Genomic DNA, 18,314 nt, shown 5'->3' with positions numbered 1-18,314 from the left:
TCCAAACTCGAGGGTACCACCTAGTAATGCATAAATTAGCTGTGCGTGAGCCCTGGTGACAGGGAGACTGGTTTTAACAAGGTGGACATGGCGCAGCCTTGCTTCGTCACTCAGCAGGTGACCCCTGCAGTTGGTGCTTCTGCCCTGCCTGCACCTGGGACTAGCACCCTCCCTCTTGTCCTGCTTTCCATCACGCAGAGGTGGCCGGGTGCTGGGGGGCTCAGGCCCCACTCAGAACGGCTGGCCCTGCTGCCTCTCCAGCCAGCGCCCATGGCAGCAGACGGCTTCCAGAGGCTCCTCCCTTGACTGTTTCTGACTGCCCACAAGCAGCGGCACACCAGACCGCCAGTGCCTGGAGCAGCGACTGAATTTGTGCCTGATCTCCACGTTGGGTGAGGCCCCTCAGGTGCCTGGGTTTTGTGACCATGTTTTCATAGCATGCACCTTTTTCAGCTGCTCCTCCGCGGCTGAGGTTGGCAGCAGCTGGGGCCAGACAAGGGGACTGTGGCAACGACACTTAAGTTATTCCCCAGTCTGGGCTTGGCCGGACTCTGCCGCGCACGTGCTCAGACGCGCACACGCTCCTACAGGGGGACCGGCTATCCTGGCCCTGACGGGTGTGCCACCCGCTCACAAAGTCTTCACAGGTATCTGTCCTGGGACCCTGGGGAACATTTCACAGGACACATAAGGGATGGGCTCCCTCCCTCCTCTTCCCCGCAGCCCACCAGCTCTCCCGGCTCTTCACCCCACCTTCACTGGGCTGAGCTCCTGCTGTATGCCATGCCCTGACCTGGGCCTTTGCACACCTCACAGCAGTCCTGTGGGGTGGACAGTTTGGACCACTTCTTTCAAGTGGGGAAACAGGCTCGGGGAAGCAAGGATTTGCCTGGCCACACACTAAGTAACGCAAGAGCAGGGCCTAGTCCTCACTGTTGCCTCTGCTCCCTGCCCATCCCACCCCACCACCTGCCTCCCTCTTGCTCTTTACCTGGTGAGTGGCCACCATTTCACTGGGGTCCCCTGAGGAACATGGTGATTTTACAAGGATCCACGGTGCTTCCGTGGAAGTTCTAGGGGCTCGTGGCTCTGTTAATGGCTGAAGTTTCCAGGTCATTTATTCTTTCCTGTGTATGATGCCCGAGTGCTCACTGCATACCAGGCTCACATCTAGGTGCTGCGAATACACAGGTGAGTGTGCCAGTCCCAGTGGGTCACATGGTGGTCAGGGGAGACAAAAAGTGCCACTTTCCGTGAAATGAAGGGAAACATGCAGAGCAGAGGAGCTGGGAGGTCAGGGAGGACCTCTGATGAGGAGCCCTGGCTGGAAAGGTGGGGTGAGGCCAGCCTTGGAGAGCCAGGCAGGACGGGGCCCACGAAGCTCAACGGGCTTCCCCTGGAGGGGCCGCTAGGGCCCCTCCTCCAGAGGCAAGGGGGCTGGGGCTGGGGGTGGTTGCGGGAGCACCGGCGGGCCAGGCTGGGCTTCCTGGTAGCTGACTGTCTGAGGCTGCAGGCCCTGGGCTGCACTCAGCGGTGGCAGGAAGTCGCACAGCTCCACATAAAAGGGCCAGCCGCCGGCAGGGGCCTTGGGCTGTGGCCAAGGGACAGGATGAATGAGGTGGCTGCTCCTGCTGGGCCTGGTTGCCTGGGAAGGTGGCACCAGGCCAGGGACACGCGGAAATTTGAGTGGAGCCAGCCTGTGGGCAGGAGAAGAGGTACCTGGAAGGGGCCTGTGAGCAAGTGCTCACCAGAGCTGCTCGGAAGCCCCTTAGCAGAGCCTCCCCTCCCTCCTGGCTTCCTTGGGCCACCAGGACCCCACCCTGGGCCTGGACACTGATCCCCCTACCTATCCAACCCATTGTCAGCATCCAACCTCTTCAATTATATAACAGCAAATCTTGGCATGGCTGCCTCTGAGCTGTGTGCTGAGGCAAATTACTTAACCTCTCTGTTCCTCAGTTTTCTTGTAAAATGGACTGTAGCAGTCACTTCTTCATAGGGTTGCCATAAGATTAACTGAGAGAACAAGTCACACAGCGCCTGTCAAGAAAACGTTCCGTACATGTTGTCACGGATGGTCCCCCCTCCATCCAGAACGGTCTGTGCTCCAGACGCCCAGCCAGGGACACTGCCCCTCCGACTCCCGAGTGATTTCAGGGACCCCAGCTCTCAGGGGCGCTCGCTGCCTCCAGTTCAACCTCAGTTCCAACAACAGTGCCTTTGTGCCACTCGGCTGGGCCCGGGCTGCTGCTCCTACGGGGGCCAGAGGCAGGATCTGCCTAGCGGTCCTGGATGGATAGGGCCCTACTGACTCACAGTGGAGATGCAGGAAGCCTCAGCCCTCCCCAGAGGTGGTGTGGGCTCAGGTCAGTGCCCCACAGTCACCACGAGGTGGCAGCTGTGCCACACGGGCGGAGGCCTGCAGGGGTGGGGTCGGCCACCACCAAGTCAGTCCCCCTCGGGGCACTGACCCCGGGAACAGCAGGGTGGTTGCCAGTTCCCACACTGCCCCGCTCTGCCCGTGGTGCTGATGGAAGGGATCTTCGTCCCCAAGCCCAGGCCCCACGCCAACTCCCTTGCCCTCTGCCCCCCACCCAGCCCCCACCACACACACACTTTCTCAGGTGGGACTGGGAGCTCGAGTTGTAGGTCTGGACGAGGGACCTCAGCCATTTGTCATACCTCCTGACTCACTAGGTTGTGAGGAGGATTGGGAGAGACAAGCCAGGGAACCAGCAAGCAGGAGCTCTGGATGGGCACTCCCGCCCTGTCCCTTGGAGCTCCCAGGAGCTGGGGGCTGCTCCTACAAAGCTCCACGCACCCGCCCCTGAGGGGCACCCCCTCCGCACGCCTCCATGGCAGACAGCATTCAGATCTGTGTGTATTTCTAGTTCTACCGTTTACAAAGGAAAGCATGAGTTGACGCCAGTAATTCCAGTTACAAACTGACGCCGTGGTAATCCTGCTATTTTTCCCTCCCCCGTTTACGACTTCCTCCAGCAACACTGAGAAACCCAGTTCCCCTTCCCCTCCTTTACTTGGCTCAGTGCCTCGCGGCCACCACTGCCCCCACCCTGCAGAGAACTCACCCTGCTTGGGTTCTCACCCACTGGATGCGCCTCAGAGCCCCTGCTCAGACCCGGTCCCCACCCAGGGCAGGCCCACACCCCACTGGGCCCTGCAGCCCACCCCCACCTCTAGGCAGCCGCCTCCTGCCTTGGTCCCAGCTAATGGCTTTGGGGCCAATTGTGCCAAATAGCGAAAGACGAGGAAGAGGTTTCATTTTAAGAAGGATGCCAGAATAATCCTCTCAGAAGTCATGTCTGATGCCCCTGTCCCCGAGAACCATCCCAACGTTTGTGCCGTCCTGGTAGTTCCACCTCCAGACTCCCCGCCCCCCCTACATCTTGCATCAGCAAGCACCACAAACACCCTCAGGCAGTGTCTTAATTAGCACCACTGGCTGGGTGGCTTAGAAGACAGCAATGTATTATCTCACAGTTCTGGGGCCTAGGGCTGGGCTGGTAGACAGCATTCTTCTCCCTGTGTCTTCACGTGGTCTCCCTCTGCCTGTATTTGTGACCTAATCTTGTATAAAGACACTAGTCAGATTGGATTGGGGCCACCCTAATGACGTCATTCAACCCTAATTACCTCTTTAAAGGTCCTATCTCCCAACAGTCACATTCTAAGATAGGGTTAGGACTTCCATAGATGAATTGGGGTGGTGGGGGAACAAGTCCAGCCCTAATGATCAGATATACTGATTACCTCTGGACCTTCTAGCCATTCTCCCAGGCCCATCTGCTCTGCTCTGGACATGGTCCCAAGACCACATCACCCCTAACCCACACAGGCTCTTGCGGAGGGGTGACCACATGGCACTCTCACTGTACACCCCTGCCCTGGTAGGGGTGTGAGGGTGGCTTATACATCCATTCTTGGGCCAACCTGGCCTTGGGAACCCAAGAAGGATGGGCCACGAGGGCCAAGGACAGAACAGAGGAGGAAAGAAGGCCACAGTGCCCAGAGTCTGGGCTACGGCTGTCCTGGTCCCCACTGCCACCCATTATGTTTCAGGGCAGATCCAAGGTGGTGGGCTGGCGGGGATCACTGCTGCCCACCCTGGGGCAGGACTGCTCAGGGAGCAGCCCCCCAGGCTCCATCTTTTCCTCTTGCCTCTGACCAGGACTTGGGCCTCTCCCTGCCCTGGGCCTAGGCGGCCCTGCACCCTGCATCTCCCCCACCCCCACCTGCCCCCGTGCAGGTTGGCTCCATGCTGAGGCGGCACCTCTGGTCTGGCTGACACAGGGAAGAAGTCCACACCTACCCAGGCCCCAAATCCTCAGTGGGTCAGTCATGGCCGGCTGTGCCTCTGTGTGATTACAAACAGGGAAACAGAGGCCTGGGGAAGAAGGGAGGGGCCTGCCTCAGCTGATCTGCCACCTCCCTCCCAGTGCAGAGTCCTGGGAGGCCCCTTGCAGCAGCCCAGCCTGGGGAAGAGCAACCCTACCCCACCCCAGAGGTCAGGGAGGGCAGCAGGGGCCATCCGCAGAAGCAGCTTCCAGCCCACCCAGCCACTTACTTTCTCTCTGATCTGGGGCACGCCCTGGCCTCTGGGCTTGGTTTCTCCATTAGTGAACAGAGGAGAGTGAATTACATGATCCTGAGGCCTCTTCCCACTCAGTGCCCAAATTCCACAATCCTCCAGGAAAGAAATGAGGCAAGAAATCACAGTAACAGCAGTGGGGACCTGGGGACCTGCATTTGTGCAGGCCAGCAGGCTGCGCATGGAAGGTGAGTGACTGAGTTCCTGGGCCCTGGACAGCCCATTGCTGGGCACCCGCTGGGGAGCCTGCAGGGCTTGGGGGCAGGAGGGAAGTGAAACCCAAGCTGGGAACATCCCTGCACGCGCCCCCCAGCCCCCTCCCGGGCTAGCCCCCGGAAAGGGGAAACAGATGGCCCACTGGGGAGGAGGGCAAGGGGGCCTCTGTGCCCCCTGCCCTCACAATGCACTTGGGGTTATGGGTCTCTGCCCTGCTGTTCCTGAGATGGAAAGAAGAGGAATCTCTGTTATATGGGTGAGGAAAGTGTAAGACAAAGGTCAGCTGACCAAGCCAGGATCACACAGCTGGAAAGAAGACAGGCCTCTCTGAGTCCAGCTTTCTGGGGAGAAAGCCTCCCTGCAGGGGTGCATTGTATTCTGGGGCTGGGGCTATGCCTAGGGCTGCTTCAGGGCTAGAAAAGTCACTGTGTGTGTGTGTGCCCATGTGTGTATGCATGTGCATGCTTGCATATGCAAATGTGTGCAGGGCCCTATTTAGTCTGCAGAAGCTTCCTGGCCACCTGTGGGGAAGAGGCAGCCAGGTCAGGACAAAGCAGGGGCCCTTCACAAGCCCAGAGAGGTACACAGACTCCGCCAAGGCCACACAACAAATCTGTGGCACAACTAGAATCCAAGTCTCCCACTGAACTTGTCCTGCAGGAAGGGAGAGGATGGAGCACAGGTGGAAGTCCCTCTGTGCAAACGCCTCCCGGCACCCTCCACCACGCTCTGGGCTCCTTAGAATGTTACACCTCAGGCACCAGCTTGTCCGGTGGGTTGTAAACCTCTCACCAAGCACCTCCGTTTTCATGGTTTTCCCCAGGACCTCGGATTCAGAAGTTTCTGTTTGTTTTGGTTTTCTCTCTATAAAATATTTTGCACTGTATTAAGGAGTTAATATTTTTCTATGCATCACAATCAGACTTGGTGTCCATGCCGCACACTGGGCAGATGTGCTGTTTCAGCCAGGAGCGCTCTAGGAAGCCCTGTTCGTGGGAACTGACTACACAGCCCATTTGTCCAGCCCCGCTGGGCCCACACACTGTGGGGCAGGAGCTGAGGAGAGCTGTGCTCACCCTGGCTAGGGCTCCCCTGTGGCTCCCACAGGCCTTGGCCTTCACCTTCACTGCACACCACCACTCTTGACCCCCTGGCTTCTGCACTGGCCCCTTGTGGACATGGCTCTGCTCCCCATCTCCCCACCTCAATTCTGCACACCCAGCTTTAGGTGGGCTCTCATTTATCCCATAATCTCCAGTACTTGGGGATCTTGGCTTTTAGCCCCCAACTTCCAGAGAGGAGCCCCATCCCCTCTGTCCCTCACTCCTCCCCAGTTACTTTCCCGGCAGGACCTCCACCCAGTGTCCACCAGCTGAGGTACAAGAAACATGGAGCTGGCGTGAGTGCAGTGTGCAGCAGAGCTTGATGACCAGGCAGAGCTGGGCAAGACCCCAGTTTGAGGACAGTGCCTGCTAGCCCCTCCCCCATCTCCGGTCGTCCTGTTCCTGGGCGGCTGCATCTCTTCCTGCGCACTAGCTGAAACGGGCAGGAAAGGGTTCTTCACTCTGATCAAGAAAGAATTTGCAAATAGGTCAACAAGTGTAGGTAAGGAAGAAATTGATTAAAGTGAGAGTGGTGATGAACAGTGGCAGCCATGCAGGCAGCAGAGAGCAGAAAGAACAGAGGGAGAAAAGGGAAGCTCATTGAAACCCTGCTTGGCACGGCAAATCCCTCACCAACTCCTGAAGCCAGGGTCACCTGGCATCCAGTGTCCGCATGGATCTGCACAGCAAGGGAACTAAGCCCCTACCACCCCAGGATTTGCCGGAGCCACAGAGCAACGGAAGGAGTGAGATTATGTTCTGGGAACTTCCCAAAGCAAAGGAAGGGGATCTGGGGGCAGGCTCCTAAAGAACATGGTCGTATAGCTGCGGCCCCGTCCAGGTCACCCAGGGGACAGGAACTTGCCAGCCCAAATCGGAGGTCTCAGTAGCCCTTCCCTACTTGTCTGAAGTAGAACAAAGAGAAGACTTGTGCTTAAGTCTAGATAACTGAACGAAGTGGTGAAGTAACAAAGATGCTTACCACCAAGAACAGGGTCTCTTGGTGAACTCCCAAGAGGCTTGGAAGAGCGGGGAGACAAAATGCAATAATTTGAGCAGCAAGAGGGCTTTAAGGTAAAGTACACACTCGAAGAAAGGGGAGTGCAGGCAGCCTCAGGTGGCACACTCAAAGGCTTGGCATTCATGTCTTTTAAGGATTTCAAGAATGGGGTAAAGGGCTAAGGGGGCGTTGGCTTGACATGTGGTCTCATGATGTCTGTCTCCATTGAGAGACACTATGTCTTCATCCACAGTCTGTCTTCCAGATATTCTGTAAGATGAACTTAACACAAGGAATTTATTGATCCTGTTCTCCAAGATGATGGTTATCCTCGAGCAGTGGAAACATACTGTTTTAAAACTTGTTGCCCTGCCTTAAGGTAGGGTCAGTTGTTGGCTAATTACCATAAAATATGTTGGGAATCTTACCTCCTAACTCCCTGGTTTTTAAAATGGAATCTTAGCCTTAAGTCGGAGTCCCTCCTGGTCTTAGTATTTATACTTCTGCATTTTTCATCATAGTCAGGAAAAATCAACAATGATGTTTGTCCCCTGTCTCTGCTCTTCCTCAGTCCCATCCCTTCCATCCATCTGTCGCTGGCCTGTCCACTATCCATCATTCATTCATCCAGCACAGATGCCACATAGCCATCCAATGCTTTCTTCTGTCACCCATCCATCCAGAGCCTGCAGAGATGCCTGCCACACCAGGGACATCAAGGGCCCATCAGCGAGGGCCACTGAAGTAGGGACATCACACAGCAAGGACGCACAGGTGCCAGGCCAATGAGACAAAGCCCTTTCTGACACCCTTGCCCCAAGCGCAGAGAAGAACGGGAGGGAAGGGGGCTAAAGGAGCGGGCCAGCCCTGGCCCCTCCACGTCCCTTGAGCAAGGCCCTGATGTACAGGGGCAGGTAAGGAGGGATGCCAAGTCAGACGTGAGATGGAACTTTGAGACTGGACTCTGGCATGCTTGAACGTGACAGGAAAGTTAGCAGAACTTCCTGAGGTGTCACAAAGGCTGCAAAGGGGAAGCAGGCATGGAGGAAAGCAGTGGCTGGAGGAAAAAGATCACACTGACATCAGTGAATTGTGACCTTGGATCTGTAAGCTCAGGGGGGTTCTGGAGAGAGCAGGATGGCCGTGAGGTAAGAGGCAGATGAATCCTACAGTTCTGATGCCGCCTGGAAGAGGGCAGGAGAGCCCAGAGGTGAGAGGGGAAGTAGGAGGGCTGAGGCCCCGGGCGACCAGGCAAGCTGTGGGGAAGGTCCAGGATGGACCACCGGGCCGCCAGGCCGGGAGGAGCAGAGTGCCCCAAAGAGGTTTGGAAGAACACCCCTGTCTGAGATGTCACGTTACCCTGTTGTAGGGACCAGGGCAGGCTGCCCCAAGATGTGCCACTGTGGCATGCAGATTATTTCAAGAGTTGAGAACAAAGCCCAAAAGACTCAGAAAGAAACTTTGACCTCGCACCTCACAACTGCATAAAAAGAATTTAGGTGGGGGAACTGCTCCAGGAGGCGAGCTCTCACCACGGAAGCTATATTATAACGTGAACTGGCTGGGGGAGCCTGGGAGGAATGTGATGAAGTCTGTGAAAATTCCTCTTTGTGTCCCCTCATTGTTCCTGGGTGGCCCATCAAGTATTGTGTAGGGAATTGCTTCCCTTTCCCTTTGAGGTCTCAGGCCCCTGCCCCCTTCTTCCTGGTTCAGGATGACAGACAGACCTCATTCTCCTTGGAACCCTGTCTGTGGCTTCCCTTATGTATCTGACTGAACTTTGGTCCTTTTCTCCTGCTAATCTGTCTCATGTCCGTTTGGTTCTTAGACCATCTAGAAGAACCCTGAGGAGTAGAGGAAATTTCTTCTTCCCCAGCAGTGTCTTCTCTATAGGGCCTGATGTCACCCACCTCTGGGACCCTAAGATCTTAGGTCAATGCTATGCCACAAGTGTTTATCAAGAGGGGGGTTTTGTGGAAATGTAGGAACAAAGTTTCAATCTGAGTCAGCAACAGAGCAGAAATCACTCAGAGAAGTGGGAGCAGCGGGCCCAGGGAAGTGGTGAATTTTACTGCCCATGAGGTTAATGGGTTAAAGCATCAACTCTGTCCTCCCCTCAATGTCTTCACATGCATCCAAAATAAATTTCAAAAGGCTACTCTGTGTTTTACAACACCTGCACCCCCCAAACCCCAACACACACCTAAAACCTTTCACTTGCTCTCAGGTTTAGACCCACTTCCTGGCCTGGCCTCCAAGGTGCTAGGGTCTGGGCCCTGCCACACTCCGGATTCTCTGCCTTCGGGACACACAGGCCCTCTTTCACACCTCCGCTGCTGTTCCCTCTAGAACTGCCCCACCTCCAGCCCTCAGGGTTCAGCTCAGGTCCCCGATCCCAACCTCCTGACTAGATCATTCGTCCATCTTGGAATTCACCTCCATGACAGCAAAGAGGCGTGGGGCACTCACAACAAGGCTCCGCTTCCACACCTTAGACCTGCCCTGATTCCTGCCCTGGCACTTGGCCCATCTTCCCTATGATTCCATTTGAATCCCAAATAAACTGGGGTCTGTCTTCAAGGGGCTCTGGGGGAGACGGCTGTTGAGTAGAGAACCAACAGTGTCCACCATGTACTGTCCACTGCACACTCTCCAACTTGCCCTCCTTGTAGAGGCAAAGGGGGCCCCCCACTTCCAGCAGGTGATGGTGGAGGGGGGCCCCCCACACATTTCCACAAGGTGACTGCATGAGCAGGAGCCTGAACTTGCCAAGTCCATGGCTGCACCCAGACTCACCTGACAGGACTGGGGCTCTGTGAGGCATAACAGAGCCTCCTCATTGGACAGCTTATTTTTTAATACAGGTAAACTGGAGGTCAAATCATGTCCCTTAGGACACACAAAACACCCACACAGCAAAACCCCCCACCTCAGTTAGTGACAGGTAAGGCTTTACATCTCACCCTCCAACAGAAATCTGGTAAAAACTAGCACACAGTCATTGACTAATGGGGCCAAGCAGCTAATCCCTGCATTTCAAATCCAGTCTTTGCTTGCAAGCCTCCAGTGATGGACGTTCACCGCCTCCCAAGCCCTTCTGACCTGGCCCGCCAACACTGACCCATGAAGCCAGTCATCAGATCCCCTTGGCATATTGTTCGATGGGTACTGGGTTCCAGTTTGGGGAGATGAAGAAGTCCTGGAGATGGATGGTGGTGATGGCTGCACAGCAGTGTGAATCTACTATACACTTAAACATGGCTACGAGGGTACATTTTATTTTTGTATATTTTACCACACACAAAAAATGCTTCATAACTTACAAGTTGTGTGGCTTTGAGCACTTTTTAAGTAACTTTTTTAAGGACTGCTCAAAAAAACCAAACTGACAGTTTAGGCCAACTCCTAGGCCCGTCCCACCCTCTTTGATCCTGATTTGCTTCCATTCAGTCTTGTCCCCCTCAGGTCAGAAACCTGGGTTCAGCATTTCCAGCTGCAAATCCTGCCTCTGTCCCTTCACGGGCTGTAGTCACTGTGATGCCCGCCCCCCGCGTGCGCCTCCTGTGTGCTGGACTCTGACAGTGTATGGACCACGAAGTCACAACCTTTGTTCCCAGAAACACAGGGAACAAGCAGGGTTTTTTTTCTTTCTTTCTTTTTTATTCTGGGAACCTGCAGGGCTCGAGTCTCCATGAAAGTCCTGCAGGCCTGGGCCACAGTGACCGGCCCGCTCACCTGAGTAGAGTGATGACAGCAGCCCAGGCCGAGCGCTCATCATGCCCGTGAGGGTGCAGCCTGTGACCTCCCAGCAATGCTGGGTGACACAGGGCAGCATGGGGACGTGCCAAAAGACAGGAGGTAGGAATTGCCATCTCTGAAATCCCATCCCAGATCAACCCACCAGAACCCCCGCATCCCAGCCCCGCCAAGCAGGCAGGGTACCAGGAGAGTGGACAGCTGAGCTAACCTGCAGGTCTCAGACTGGCGGTTTGAGGGCCACATCAAGTCTTGTAGAGTGATTTTTTTTTAATTGAGTTCATTGCCAGTGTTTGAAAATCTAAGCTTTCTCATTTCTCTTTTTTTTAAAAAAAGAGGAAAGAGGATGTCGCTCATGGCAAGAATGGCTGGAGCTGAGTTCCAGCTGCTCCCGTTACACGGGCCATGTGGCCCCAGCTGCCCACACCCTGCCTCCCTAGCTTTGCCCACTCAGCTGCCTGTCAGGCCCCTAGAGGTCTCTGAGTTTGGGATTTCTGATCTAATTCAGTATGCCCTGGGTCACGGGAATGTGATGAGACCCAGAGGGCAAGTGACTTTCCCAGTAACTCATCTGGGAAGAAAAGCTCTAGAATCTCAGGGGGGCCATCAGCACCCACTCCCATCCTCAGAAAAGCCTCTGAGGGGGCTCTGCTGATGGGCAGCAAGGTGGGCTCCCCTTGTGGGGAAGGGAGGGGTGGCTCACTGGGAAACCCGAGAAGACTGCCGGTCAAGGACTGCCTCCAGCCACAGACATGCCCCTCTTGGGGGACACAGACAAATGCGGTGGCGCGGTCCTCTCCCCTCGCCGCAGGCCTTGTCTCCCCAGCCTAAAGCTGACCCCATCTCTCCTCACCAGCTCTGCAGGCCCTGGTTCTTCATCTGCAAAATGGGGGCGCTCATTGTGGCAGGAAGAACTGAAGTCCCCCCAGGTATGTTTAGGAAATAGCAGGTGGGCTGTTTCACTGGCCAGATGTGCAAGTTGAAAGGCATTTGGGGAGGAACGTGGAGAGGAAGTGGGCTGGGGAGGATGCAGAGGGAGGAAGGAGGGACGAAGCAGCCACTGTGAGAAGAGGAACTTGGGAGAAGCGATGATTAAGGGGACATAGGTCAGGATGGCTAGGCAATGCTGAGCAATCACCCTCCTCTCAGTAACTCCAAACAACAAAGCATTGCTTCTTCCCCCCACCCCTGATTTTATTGAGATATAGTTGACATACAATTTTGTATTACATGTTTAAGGTATACAATGTGATAATTCGGTATATGTACGTATTTCCAAATGATTAACCACACCAATTTAGTTAACAACTATCACTTCACATAGCTACAAATTAATTTTCTTGTGGTAAGAATTTGTAAGATCTACTGTCTTAGTGATTTTCAAATACACGTTATTGCTAACTATAGCCATCATGGTGTACATGACATCCCTAGAAAAGGGTTGTTTCATGTGCACACTCAAGTCCATGGAGGGCTGGCAGGGAGAGGCATAGGGACCCACATTGCCCATCCCAAGCTAGGGGAAAGAGCTCTGGAGGGTCTCATGCTGGCTAAGGAATGCCCAGGCCTGAACTGTGACACAATCCCTGCCAGCCTCCAGTCACTGCCACAACTAATCACACAGCCTCCCTGTCCCCAGGAGTCAGGAGGTGCGGTCCCACCCAGGGGCCTGAGGTAGGACTGTGCCCCTGGCGCTGTGCAAGCCCCACTTTCTAAGTCCTGTGCCTGCAGAGAATCCTGTGACAGTCAGGCTTGGGCTGTGTCTTCCTTCCTGGGCGGGGATTGCCCCAGTCCAAGCTGTAGCCCTGCCCACTCTCCACGCCTCTACCTGCCTCTAGCCTCCTCACTTCAGGGAGTAGTGAGGCAGGCAGGGAGCAGAGCCAAGGCACTTTTGTGTGTCAGTAATTGTATATATAAAAACATATCCACAATAATAATTACTTTTTATTGAGCAATTGCAACAAGCCAGATACAATGCTATTTGACATGGACAGTTTCACTTCACACAAGCCTAGGGGGTAAGTGCTGTTGTTATCCCATTTTACAGATAAGAACACTGAGACCCAGAGACATTAAAAGACTGGACCAGGTCACCTGACTTATTACTAATGGGATTCAAAGCCAAGTCTTGAGGATGTGTTTAACCACCAGGCTTTGAAAGGAAGAGCAATATTGTTTATATTAATAGGGCCACTTGCCTTTGTTTAGTGAACATTCCCACTTGACCCAAAGGCCCTTTTCCCATCCTACATAATTAGTCACAGGCCTGATAAAGGCAAATACAAAAATGTCATATTGAAATGCATGTAAATTCTGCCACCGACTAGCTGGGTCTCACCTCGTCTCCCTTATGAAGAGATGTAACACAACCCTGTTGTATTCTTGACAAAACCTTTTAGCTGGACTCTGACTGTTAGGCAGAAAGACAGACATAAGCAGGTGGGGGGAGAATAAGGCCAGTGACGCCCACTAACACTAAAAGGGACTCAAAGAGTTAACCAGATAAAACCAGAGAGCCAGAAAAGACAGTTACTTAGCTGAAGTCTCGAGAACCAGGAGGGACTTGGAATGTCCAGACACTTCCCAGATGAAAAACAACTTCCCAGAGGAGAAGCTTCTAAGAACAGACACGCCCCAGATAAAATACCGGAAGACAGGAACAGCAAGCATCAAGTGCAGCCCATGTCTTCTATTTACCAATTAGACCAGGCCCCCAAGGCCAAAGACCGTCAATCAAGGACTTCCCTGTCCTGCCAAAATCCCCACAAAAAGAAGCCTCACAGTAAGCAGCCTCCCTTTGCCTCCCTTGCCTCTGGCCTGCGCCTCCCTTGGAGTGTATTTAAATAAAACTTCCATTCTGCTTCCCTACTGTGTCCCTGCCTTTCAATTCTCTGTTTCAGCAGGGACAAGAAGCGAGGAGAACCGACTCAACCTGTAACATAACTATGAGAAAAAAGACAAATACAGAACATGGGACATTTCCAAGGCAACTAACTGATCCGTTTCTTCCAAACACTTCTCCAGGGGGCAATGTCATGAAAGACGATAGAAAGGCAGGGCAACCAAACGGAAGGTGGGAACCTCAACTGGATTATTAGGGTGGGGAGGCTCTTAAGAACTATCTGGGAGATCATGGGTGAATTTGAATGTGGACAATAGTACAGGATTTGCTGGAAGCAGCACTCACTCTCCTTGGTATGATGACGATAATGCAGACTTGTGCCCTTGTTTTTACAGATGAAATGTCATGATGTCTGCAATGTGCTCTCATATGGTTCCAGAAAAGAAGTAATAAAGGAGAAAAAGAGAGTGTAACTCCAGGGAGAGGAAATACTGGGGCAAAATACATCTAAAACTGAAATCAGTCAAAGGGAGAAATAGAGTTTAAAACCCGTTTATTGCTTACAAACTGCAGTCCAGGGCTGTCTCTTTCTGCTCCAGCAGAAGCAAGGAAGACCTCCCCCTCACCTCTCAGGTCCCGATAAGCCCTCGGTCACCCAGGTAATTACCCACTGATACGGAGATGAACTACCGTTCTCCACCCCTGAGGAACGTCTGTTGATATGCAAATGCACTAAAGCCAGGTGAGATATTCTGGAAATATTACAATTTTACCCAGAGAGAGAGAAACAAAAGCAGCAAATTATGAAGAAAAGGTGCTCTAAGGGAAGAGTGTATGGGTACTCATTGTGCTGTTCATTTCAGCTTTTTGGTAGGTCTGAAATGTTTTCAAAATAGACAGGGAGAATGACATAGGGAAAGGGAAGTTGAACAAATCTGGTATTTCTGAGTGCCTCCCTGTTTTCAGGTCTAGGACCATGTATTAGTTTGCTAGGAATGCCATAACCAAGCACCACAAATTGGGAGACTTAAGCAATACAAATTCATTTTCTCTGACTTCTGAAGGTTGAAAGTCCAAGAGTAGGCAGGTTTGGTTTCTTCTGAAGCCTCTCTCCTGGGCCTGCAGGCAGTGTTCTCTGCGTGTCCTCACAGTGTGTATCCTGGGGTCTCTTCTCTCTCTCTCTCTCTCTCTCTCTCTCTCTCTCTCTCTCTCTCTCTCTCACCTCTTCCTAGGACACCAGTCATGTTGGATTAGGGCCCACCCTAAGGGCTTGTTTTACCTTCATCACTGCTGTAAAGGCCCTGTCTCCAAAGATAGTGGGGGTCAGAGCTTCGACAGATGGATTTGGTGGGGGGAGCAGACCCTAAGGCCACCTTGAGCTTCACCTGAACTCCACGAGGGCACAAAGAGGCCTCTTGAGCCAGTGTGTTTCTCCTTTCTGAAGCTAAGCTCCTGGCAGGAGAGGGCTGCAGCAGGCATCTGCTAGGGGTGAGAAGGAGAGGGATGGAGGTTGTCCTCCTTCAACACTACCAGCACCAAACTTCCCCCATCACCCTACTCCACCCCACCTACCCCCACGCACCCAGAACACATACACCCCGCTGCCCAGGCTGCTCAGAAGAAAGTCGCGCCCAGTGACAGGGACCAAGACTCCTCCCTAATCTGGGTGCTGCAGAATAGGCCTCTTCCTTTCTAGCTTCCTTAGTGGGTGGGTCCTGGACCCCAGGCTGGAGTCATTACTCTCCATTTATTATTGCTGTATTTTTTTCCTCCTCATTTTAAAAGAAATTAAAATTAAAACATTTCTGTGGGCCCTTAAGTGTGGCAAACCCCAGGCACAGAGCCTCCTTTGCCTAATGGAGAAGTCAACTTACCTGCTTCCCAGCACTGGCCTCTGCTGAAGGCCCCTGGTACCCAAAGCCCCAGCCCCCCCACCCTTCTTCCTCCTCCGGTTTCCTTCCAGCTTCTCGGGAAGGGGGAGGCAAGCAATGTATTTTCAAAAATAGACAGACAATTCTCTGATATGAATTATGCTCTTCCCCTAGTATATGAAAGACACTGAAACTATTTTTTGTTTTATATACTCCTTATCTTTCCCTTTCCACAGGGGAAAAAAAATAAGAAGCAATCCAAATAGTGGGAGCTGGGCACTCGGGGTACTTATGTTGAATGAATGAATATGTCCACTGAATGGATTTTTGAAATAACGTGTACAAGAGGCTTGTAATAATTTGGGAACAGTAATGGTAAGCAAAAGGGAGAAAAAGCAACAAAATAGACTGTACAATCACAGCCATTGGGAATTTGCAAAGAAAAAAGACTGTGAAGAGACACCCATTTCTTAAGCTGTGTTTGTTCTCTACATGTAATTGTATATATACTCCTTTGTGAGTATGCTATAGTTTATCATTTTTTAATCCTAATACAGTAGAATGTTAATAATTGTTGTCTGCAGGTGCAGGGTTATAAACTTAAATGTTGTACAATGGCCATGCAGTATTTCATAACTGGTGGCTAAAAATGGTTTTTTAAAAATGTATTTAAAACTCGAGGATGATAATAGGCCTGTGGGATGTCATTAAGAGAGCTCATCTGTGCCCCACAAAGGGGAAACTGAGGCCCCAGAGAGACAATCAAGTGTCTATTGAATTGGGCAGAAGGAAATCAGGGATCACTCAATGGTGCCAAGGACACTCCCAGGCGGTCACAGCAGTGCCCACGCTTCGGATGGGGCTGTTATGGAGTCACTCGTCCAAGGTCATTTGTTAAGGTGCCCACTAAGTGCTACTCCTGGGCTTACTTAAGCCTCCCAACAGCCTGCATGGCTAGTGTTGGTGTTCACCCTGTGGTTAGAGCTCACAGGAGGCAGGGGGCAGGGCATAAAGGAAGCAAGCCGTCCCGTCCGAGAGGCCGCCCGGCATCACTCAGTACAAACTGGCGCCACGCCCCGTGCGTAATCCTTCCCGAGCGCGTGGCTGCGCCTTCCTGCTGAGTCACGGGTGGGGCAGCTTTTCGCTGAGTCATGGTCCCGCTGCTATTTGTGCTGAGTCACGGTCCCGCTGTCTATTTGTGCTGAGTCACGGCTCCAGCGGCGCCTGATCCCTTGGGCAAAGCCCCAGCAGCAGCGGGGGCGGGGCCACCGGCGCGCGGCGACTCCCTGGGGCCGGCACGTCCCGGCTGGTCGCTGACTCCTCTCAAAGTCAAGCCTGCAACCCTCCTCCCCGCTCCCGCCAGTCCTCGGCTGCTGCCCTCCCTCGTCCTGTTTCAGGGAACTATATTCCTCGGCGCCCTGCCTCGGCCCGGCGGGGTGTTGGGGGCGTCACAGTTTAAATCGCAGAAGCCCAGTGGGGTGGGCGTTGTGGTCCCACCGAGGGGAGAGGATCTGCTCTCAGAGGGACAGCTGCAAAACAGACACCTGGCTTGTAGTTGCCCAGAACGACAAGGTCATGCAACACAGAGGCAGGGAGAGCAAAGAAGCAGGACAGCTAAATGCAGGATCTGGGTTGGGTTGAAACCTGCGGGAAAGGGCTCCAAAGACGTTTCAGGGGTAGTTAGTGAACTTTGAACATAGGCTTTATGGAATTAATTTGCATCGAAGTCAAATTCCCTGATGTTTATAGTTGTAGTGCGGTTACAGTATAATGCAGGTTAAAGAATTGGAGTGGGCGGGGAGGGGCAGTAGTCCTCAGCCCCGAAAAATGACAATGGAACTTTCTTGGGCTGAAAGGGTTTATACCCAACTTTATTCCCACTGTGACAGGTCAATCACTAGAATCCCATCCACTCAAAGCCAGTCTGCATGCAGCAAGCTGGTCTCTGCCTCTGGGCCTCTCTACCCCTGCAGCCATCTCAGTCTCTGTCCTCAGCACTGCCACCGCTCCAGTCGCATCTCTGCTCTCTTGCAGCCCTTGCAGCCATGCCACCGTGTGGCTCAGAGCACTGGGCAGAGCTCCTTATATAGAGTCAATAGCAACATATTGCCCATATGTGTGTAGTGAGTTAGCCGACCATGGCCAGGGGAGAATCCTGGCCACAGGAGCCTTCATTTTATCCACAGCGGTGAAGGGCCATGGTGTCTGCCATGAGCTCTCAAATGAGCCATGAAAAAAGTATACATAAAAATAATATTTTTTAATATATATATTAAAATGTGTATATAATCTACAGAGGATGAATGACAAAAACGAATGTGATGAAATACTAGCAACTGGTGAATCAAGGGACAATATACAGAAATCCTTTGTATTCTTGCAACTTCTGTGAACATTTGAAATTATTTCAAGGAAGTTTATCTTTTGAGGAAAAAAATGAAAGATGAGGAGCCTGAGATTCAAAACTCCCAAATGAGAGAAAGGTTCCTCAGATGTTAGTGACCCCACCCTATTCAGAACCATCCAGAAGTTTCTAGAAGGACAAAGGCTGTGGTGGAATCATGAAAGGGGAACTGGATGCCACTTTCTGACCAAATGGCTCATGCCGACTGGGGGCTTCCTCTGTGCCAGTCTGGTTCTGAGCTGGTTACATGTTTTAAACTGGTTTTATCCTCACCACGTCCCCTGGAGCTAATGCTGTCACTACCCTTATTTTGTCAGCGGAGGAAATAAAAGCTTAGCGATTACTCATGCTTGTGCTAAGTTGTGGATACCAGATTTGGTTGCAGCCCTTTTGCTTAGAGTTCATTGCTTTAATTGGTCTACACTACCTTGACGTGCCTTGATCAGGAGGAACTGGGTTGACCATATCATGGAGCCACAGTCAGGCTCCTGGTGGGCCGGGCTGCCCGGCAGT

At 52.9% G+C, this 18,314-nt stretch overlaps 1 long non-coding RNA gene across 1 annotated transcript; it reads left to right on the top strand.

Moving 5' to 3' along the window:
- Window positions 1-7,763: 7,763 nt before the first annotated feature.
- Window positions 7,764-14,690, top strand: LOC118915490 (uncharacterized). The gene is made up of 5 exons (XR_005026095.2): window positions 7,764-7,842; window positions 10,607-10,786; window positions 11,541-13,466; window positions 13,585-13,757; window positions 13,922-14,690. It is a non-coding gene; the product is annotated as an uncharacterized LOC118915490 (long non-coding RNA).
- Window positions 14,691-18,314: the final 3,624 nt, after the last annotated feature.

The sequence above is a fragment of the Manis pentadactyla genome, chromosome 10 (genome assembly GCF_030020395.1).
Source record: "Manis pentadactyla isolate mManPen7 chromosome 10, mManPen7.hap1, whole genome shotgun sequence".
Classification (NCBI taxonomy): Eukaryota; Metazoa; Chordata; class Mammalia; order Pholidota; family Manidae; genus Manis; species Manis pentadactyla.
Note: the sequence above shows the minus strand (reverse complement) of the source record. Positions and strands in the feature narration are given on the sequence as shown.